This window comes from Phoenix dactylifera, chromosome 17, assembly GCF_051530095.1.
Source record: "Phoenix dactylifera cultivar Ajwa chromosome 17, Ajwa_hap1_PhDact_Kaust_v1.1, whole genome shotgun sequence".
Classification (NCBI taxonomy): Eukaryota; Viridiplantae; Streptophyta; class Magnoliopsida; order Arecales; family Arecaceae; genus Phoenix; species Phoenix dactylifera.
In genome coordinates, this window is record NC_143206.1 from 820,431 (window position 1) to 829,171 (window position 8,741).

The window sequence follows — 8,741 nt, forward strand, 5'->3', positions numbered from 1 at the left end:
TTTGTTTCCGAAGAGTGAGAGATTTGATCACATATCTGAGCAAGATATGGTCATTATGGAGCATGTCATTCAGGGTATTCCCCTGAATCTTCCAGCTATGATGATCAGGCAGATGCGAGAGGCCATATGCAAATCGAGAGTTTCTTTGCCCTATGGTATGATACTCACCCTGATATTCAGGCAGCATGACATATCTGTGGAGGGAGAGATATCCAGACATCTGCTATTACTGACACCTACACTGCACGGTCCCTAGTTCGCATGGGTTATGAGAAGGTGGACGGGCAGTGGGTGCGTGGAGGAGCAGGGATACATGCACTAGAGGGTGATGCACCAGAGATTTGAGACCCTGTCTCTGAGCATGAGATACCTGCGGATCATCCTACGGCACCTTCAGAGGCTGGACCTTCGTCATCCATACCTACGGGATGCACATAGGAGTTTTGGAGTAGGATAACTGAGCTTGTGTCAGCTTAGGTGAGGACTCTCTCTGATGGGATGATGAGCAGGATGGATATTATGACTGCTGAGATTAGAGACCTCAGAGACCAGATGGGAGCATTACAGAGAGAGAGAGGCTCATGGTCCATCTGTGCCCCGAGCAGCTGAGTCGGAGGTTTCGGCACAGAGTCACCCAGCTCAGCGAGGTCCATGCCAGACTCAGTCCCATCAGGCTCGACCTCCCCTCGCCACTTATGCTAGGAGGATGAGGACTAGATCACAGCCCTTAGATTTTTCCTAGGCCCGATGATAGCACTACAGTAGTCTATCATGACTAGTGCCTAGGATTTATCTAGTTCTTATATGCATTTTACTTGGTTGATGTATTTTACACCTTAATTGAAGAACATTGGACTTTTGGCATTAATGTACTACAATGTTCCATTTTTATCAATGAAATTTGAATTTTTATCATTTACTGCTTCTACTTATCTATTGCTATACACTCGTTTGATGATAACAAAAAGGGGGAGAAGTAAGAAAAGAAACAAGTTGCAATATAAAGGGACAAATAGGTTTGAAAATGATAGTAAGAGATAATATTCACTTAAGGGGGAGCAATATGTAACAATGAAATTTCTGAATTTGGCACAAGAGATAATATACTTAAGGGAGAGCAATATGTAATAATGAAAGTTCTGAATTTGGCACATACTTCTCTTGCCTCGATACATAACCTGAACTCTTGCTTTATCTTAAATTTTTGAAGTTTCATCCTTAATAAAATACAAAAGAAAGGGGGAGAAAATCAAAAGTTCTAATTGGCAATATTTGGGTGAAAGAGGGGGAGTCTTCACTTTCAAATTTGAAAAGCTGAAATTCAGCAACTTGAGCTTCTTCTAAAATAAAACTCCTAATTTCAATATAAGTATCAATCTGTTCATACTCAATGTTTTGTAATCATCAAAAAGGGAGAGATTGATGATGATAGTGTTATTTCGATGATTGACACAACCATTGAGAAAATATCAAATTAGAATTACAATTTAATATGATACATCACCAATGAATACGACACCTACAATACATTTAGAGAATGAGATCAAGATGTCTTCTAATGATTAATAACGAGATAAAATTTATAATAGAAAAGGGATAGAGAATTCTTAATTCTAATTCAGCAAGGTTTCAAGTGAAATATACTCTTAAAGGAAAAACAGTGATTTTCATTGTTAAGAGTATGTAGCACTACCATGGCATACACTCAAAATTGCTTGAAATATATTTCATTGATTATATAGATTCCTCTAACCTTAAGATGCAGCAAAGTGTGGAATGAGTCGACCCCAACATAAGTGGAGTCGACCCTAGAATATCATGAAACCATCTGGCACACCCCTGCAAAAATGGCACTGATGAACAGTAAGTCGAGTCGACCCTATGTATGCTTGAGTCGACCCCAGGAGTGGAGCCGACCCCAAAAAACTTTAAGTCGACCCCAGTCTCAAGCCTCAAGAAAATAACTCTCTGGAATTTACTGAGAGGGCCGACCCTAAGCTTCCTTGAGCCGACCCCAGCTGGAGCCGACCCCAGGAATACTTGAGTCGACCCCAATGGAGCCGACCCCGACTGAACATGAGCCGACCCCAAGGATATATGCTCAAAAACTATGTCTCTAGAATCCCTGAGAGGGTCGACCCTAATGGAACTTGAGTCGACCCCACTGTAGCTTGAGTCGACCCCAAGAAAGGTTGAGTCGACCCCAGTGAAAGCAGCTGAAAATGTAAGTTTCTGTGGTTCCTGAGAAGGCCGACCCCACTGTAGCAGGAGTCGACCCCAATGAAGGTTGGGTCGACTCCAGAGGAAGTTGAGTCGACCCCAAGTCCAATACACAGTAAGTTGAGTCGACCCCAGTAAAGTTTGAGTCGACCCCAGTAAAGTTTGGGTCGACCCCAGCACGAGTAAGGGCATAACGGCTAGTTCTGCAGAAGTACTTTTTGACCTTCCAACAGCTAGTAACGGCTAGTTTTTGAAATCTAACCAATGGGGAGTGACCAATAGATGAGGAAAAGTATTTAAAGTGATACTATTCATCAGAGAAAGTATCCTTTTGCGAAAAGATCAAAGCTCATTTAAGAAAGAAAAAGCCCTAGCATTCTTTATTCAAGTGCTACATTCAAAGAGCCAAAAGAAAGTGGTTGAGCAGATTCCGAGAGACATTAAGAGCTCCACCAACTCTTGAAGAGTGAAGCAATCTTGACAAAGAAGAGAAAAGTCTTATCAAAGCGATAACTATATTCTAAACTCTTCTTTGTAGTTCATAATTGTTATATTTGTTCATCTAGGAGTTTCAACTTTTTTCTTCTTAATCACTTTGTAAGGTTTGTTGGTGAGCCCGAAAAACCGACGATGTAGGTTTATTGGTGAACCCGTAAAACCAACGGTGAAGGTTTGTTGGTGAGCCCGTAAAACCAATATAGGTTTTTGGTGATCCCGGAAAACCAAAGTGTAAAGGTTTTTGGATTGTGAGCCCGGAAAACAATCCAACTGTAATCCGCGGAATTATAGTGAATTCCCAAGGGGACGCTTGGAGAGTGGATGTAGGTGCTTAGGAGAGCATCGAACCACTATACTTCTTGTGTGTTTGCCTTGTGTGTCTTTCTATTTTCACTACACGCACTTAATTAGTATTAACTAAGCGATTCAATTTTCTAACAATTTAATTGGAAAACCAAAAAAATTAGAAGAACCAATTCCCCCCCTCTTGGCTTGTCACTTTGGGCAACAATAAGCCTATTGCTTTGAGCACGATGGCTTTCCGTCCTCCCTGTCACGACTTCATGACTCCTCATCTTCTTCGTTGTCCTGCACTTGGGATTCCTTATCATTATCAACAGTTGGGTCAAGGCCATTGAAGTCTTCCAAGGGGAAGAGCCTCGACATTTGACTTCAGCACTTGTTGAAGCCTTTTACAAAGGCCTCCACCACAATCAGAGTGAGCCGTGCATGGTAACACTAACAACATTTAATTACTCGAATTTCCAACAAGCCTTTTTTTTCGCTTGGGCGACCCGGTCCTCAGCGCTAGCAGCCGGGAGCTTTGAGCAAGCACCCTTCCCTAAAATATAGAGGGGTGCCAAACGTTGTTCTGCTGATCTAATGGCATCCAGGACTAACTGGGAAGTTTATTGTAAGTGTTATTATCTAAGTTCAATTTTGAAAGCCTGACCTAATCCACATCAGTGGGCTGAAATTTAGGTCGGATGGTGCAACTCTATACACCGCACTTAATTATGCTATATATATATACTTATATATAACTATTTCGTTGCCGTGAGCATTTATGAGACCGAGGCTTTAAAAGATACTGATGCTTTGCTCCAATGGAGTGGGCAGCCATTCCAAGGCTTTCCGGTTGGACTCTTATGGGTTCTTCCGTTTGATCGGCTGGCTAAAGTCCGTCATGAGTTGCATTAAGTCCGTCATGAACTGCAAGTACCGAAACAAGCTGGCTTGGTGACAAGAAAAGATACCATTACAACGGCGGTTCGGTCTGCAAATATCTTTTTTTCTGCATGTCATCCTTGTGCAGGAGCCATCCCGATCTTCACAGTATCATTTCAATTTTATCATGTCTTCAAAAGGATATATATTTAATCATTAAAAGAATTAAATTCTTCCATGCATCCTCCCTTAGCTATGGATTTATTAAGCTCCATAGTGGAAATATAGATTTCTCTTCACTGCTAAATTATATAGCTGATTATGTGTAACTAGAATGGAGATGTGAGGTGACTTGCAAAACAAAAAAAAAAGTAATTGAACTATTGCACTATCTGTCACGCCCCCGGCCCGAGATCGCGAGTCGGGGGTCCGCGCCAACCGCCGCACACCCGTAGGAAACTCTCCCCACGAGCATGCAAGGCATCTTAACCAAATTTCAAAAATGTAACTAAAATAATTCAACTGAAATAAATGCAATCTTATTCCATTGACTGATACAAGTTATAAAGTCTCACAGTTCTAAATACGCAGCAGAACAATAAAGATAAAACATCAATTTAAATAAAACTTAATCTAAGATAACTTATGCCATAATTCTTTTATTCGCTCTCCCATATTGTAAAACTCCGGATCGAGCTAATTCTTCAGATATGTAAAAACAGTAAGAAATCGTATAATGAGCTAGACAGCCCAGTAAGTAATAAATACTTTAACTAGACAATTCATATAATAACATAAAATATAAATATAAATTACGATGAATCAGCATAAGGACATAATCAATTTCTTTTCAAACACAAATCCATTGAAATCCGTATCTTTCAAATATCCATATACATAATCATAAATCTGATTCCAAATAAATCACATTCATTTCAACAGCTTTTAACTATGACCGCACTTATACCCTGTGGCTGGGCTAGAAATATAACCGCATTTATACCCTACGGAGTGGGCCAGAATACCGCACTTATACCCTGCGGAGTGGGCCAAAATACCACACTTATACCCTGTGGTGGGGCCAGAATTCCATACTTATACCCTGTGGCTGGGGCCACAATTGCCAATGCATAACCCCCAATTGGCAAGGTTCAAAACATAGTCAGGCTGAGAGTTCTAAATCTGATGCACATCAAAATTCTTTTGTAACATAATAGATATATCATGATCCGATCTAAATATGCATATACGATGCAAGAACAGTAAATATATCCAAAAAATATTATTCCAATTTACCTATCTATTTTTCATTCAAATCATCATCTCGTAAAATTCATAAATCACATATAAATTCATTAACAATTTATTCGATGTAAAAAAATAATATTATATAAATGAAGAGTCTAGAAAAGGTAGTTCATTACTTACATTGAACGCGATCCACAACAAATTCTAATTATTCTCACAAATTTCTTGCAGAACCTAATATCCAAAAATCATATTCTTCTTTTAAAATTCATCACAATACATATAAAACTTAAATTTTAATGTTTTCCCATGGCCGACCCTGCGGAAGTGCCTAGCACCCCGGATTCGGGTTCGGGTTCGGGTTCATACCCGTAAACCACCCCCCTCGCCTCTCTTTCTCTTTTTCTTTTCTTTTCTTTTCTTTTCTTTTTCTTTTCTTTTTCTTTTCTTTCTCTTCTTCCCTTTCCCTCTTCTCCCGACTCCTCTCTTCTTTGGCGGAACAGGGACCGTGACCCCTCCCCCTTTCTTCTTCTTCTTCCCTCCTCGGTCGAGTCCAAGGGCAGCTACGGTGGCCGGCCCTAACGGCGACAGGAGGTGGTGGAGCAAAGCCGACCACCCCCAGCGGCTAGCGGCGGCGAACACGGCCGGCGGCGAGTGTTCTCGGGCCAAACAGAGCTCCCATTTTGAACCCAATTTTCGGCGATTGACCGGCTCAAAAACCACAATAAATCATGGCTAAACATCACGGAAGGAAGGGAGGAAAGCTGGGAGTCCTTACCTCGGCCCCGATGATGGTCCGATGGCTTTCTTTCTCTTCGACAGCAATGGAGGAAGAGGAAGACCCGTGTCGAAGAAGACCCACCTTTCTAATGGCTCTCTCTCTCTCTCCCTCTCTCTCGACCGGCAGCGGCTCCTCTTCAAATGCTTTCAACGAGAGGAGGAGAAGCCCTAAAAAAAAGAAAAACAGGGGAGCCAGCTTCTTCGGGATGGCTCCCCCCTCATCATACGCCCTCACGTGCGCCGCACGTGAGGCCGAAATCCTTGGGCTGGGCCGGTCAATGGACCGGGCCCAGTTTCAGGGTCTCACATCCTTCCCCCCTAAAAAAAAATTTCGTCCACAAAATTATCATACATGTAGTTCAAGAGTAGAGAATACTTCTTCCAAACTAAGTCATAATACTCTTCAAATCAAAGTCGTCTTGTCTGACCAATATCAAATAAATTCATTTACCACACTTTCTCTGCACACACTGATTTAAGCCTCAACATACTCGTGTCAAGTCTAGATTTTTTTTTTATTTTTTTTAGAATTACTTGCTTGTTGGTACATTCATTATTATGTCTTATTCCGTGTGAACACTTTCAAAATTTAAAAGTTCATATTCTTCTTTTGACAATTAATCAAAAAAATGTTATGTAACTATTTAATCTTTTCTAGTAGCGTAATGAGTTGTCTAACAAAGAACAGTGGGCATGGCAAAACAATAAATAGAAATAAATATTGGGACTAGATTAATACCTGTCGTCAACACATCAGAAGCCTGTGCATCTTGCTATGTAAATGCAAATACTCTTTCTTGAGTCTTTGGCCCCTGGCTTCCTTCCATTGCCTGAGCAGATCTATTCTCGTTTCTTTGTGGACAGTCTACAATTTTATGACCTATCTTACCACATCTAAAACTGGCACTGGTGTTCTAGTGGCAATCCTTGTCAGCATGAGCCTTACCACATCTGGAACATTTATTGCCATTCATCTGCTTAGGGTTGTCACTCATAGATTTCTTGTTTGAACTTTCGGCGTTTTCATTGCTCTGCCCCTAGAATTCATTTGACATGTTCCTTTTCTTTTGATTTCTTTCCCTTTCCAACCGTTCACTTTCCTTTCAATTATCAAAGCCTTATATACCACAGCTGCATAGGTAGTCAATTCATAAGGTACCACTTGTTTTCTAATTTCAGTCTTTAGTCCCATCTCAAATTTATGCGCTCGATCTAGCTCATCCTCGACTAACTTTGGAACAAATTTGGCTAGCTCGGTAAATTTACCTTCATATTCTGCAACATTCATATTTCTTTGCTTTAGATGAATAAACTTCTGCTCTTTCTGCATCCTTACACGCCGAGGAAAATACATATCATAAAATGCTCCTCGAAATCTTTCCCAAGTGAGTGGCTCCCTATCATGCTCATATTTATGTTCCAATATCCCCCACCAGTTGAATGCCACACCTTGCATCATGTATGATGCAAACAAAATCTTTTCATCATCCTGGCATCTCAAGACAGCAAATGCTTTTTCCATCTCTGTAAGCCAATTGTCTGCTTCCAACGGTTCTGTAGTCCCCTTGAAAGCTGGAGGAGCCAGCCTCTTAAATTCAGCTATATTGCTATGTTGTTCACACTGTTCCCCTCGTCCTTACTGTGGCTGTGTCTGGGGCAACTGCGCTTGTTGTTGGAGCAGCTGTTGTTGCACCTGCTGTTGCATCTGCATAAGGCCCACTATGATCTGCATAACCTGGCCTAAGCCCGATTCTTGTTGTCCTGTCTAAGTATCACTAGCAGGATTGACTACTCTCTCCTGCTGAGGGGTGTTACCAACTTGTTGGGGTGTGCTGCCATTTTACGAGTTTGGTGCCTTATTAGTAGCTCCGCGAGTAGTCTTTCTCATCCGACGTGGAGGCATCCTGATCTATATCTATCAGATAATAGCATACCAATAACAATCTTACCAGTTAATTACAAGCATATAGAATGGTTGTTACAATCAAACTAACGTCCTAATGTCCCTAGTGTCTACCCACCTACACTCATGTCATGTCAGATTTTCTTATCTTAGAATTTATCCATTCATGCTCTGATACCATAAAAGTTGTCACGCCCCCGGCCCGAGATCGCGAGCCGGGGGTCCGCGCCAACCACCGCACACCGGTAGAAAACTCTCCCCATGAGCATGCAAGGCATCTTAACCAAATCTCAAAAATGTAACTAAAATAATTCAACTAAAATAAATGTAATCTTATTCTATTGACTGACACAAATTATAAAGTCTCACAGTTCTAAATACACAGCGGAACAATAAAGATAAAACATCAATTTAAATAAAACTTAATCTAAGATAACTTATGCCATAATTCTTTTATTCGCTCTTCCATATTGTAAAACCCCAGATCGAGCTAATTCTTCGGATCCGTAAAAATAGTAAAAAATCATATAATGAGCTAGACAGCCCAGTAAGTAATAAATACTTTAACTAGACAATTCATATAATAACATAAAATATAAATACAAATTACGATGAATCAGCATAAAGACATAATCAATTTCTTCTCAAACACAAATCCATTGAAATCCGTAACTTTCAAATATCCATATACATAATCATAAATCTGATTCGAAACAAATCACATTCATCTTAACAGCCTTTAACTATGACCACACTTATACCTTGTGGCTAGGCCAGAAACATAACCGCACTTATACCCTGCGGAGTGGGCCAGAATACTGCACTTATACCCTGCGGAGTGGGCCAGAATACCACACTTATATCCTATGGTGGGGCCAGAATTCCATACTTATATCCTGTGGCTGGAGCCAGAATTGCCAATGCA

General features: G+C 40.8%; 1 pseudogene; it reads right to left on the bottom strand.

Moving 5' to 3' along the window:
- Positions 1-3,998: 3,998 nt before the first annotated feature.
- LOC113462742 (U6 spliceosomal RNA) lies at positions 3,999-4,085 on the bottom strand (annotated as a pseudogene).
- Between the last annotated feature and the right edge of the window lie 4,656 nt (positions 4,086-8,741).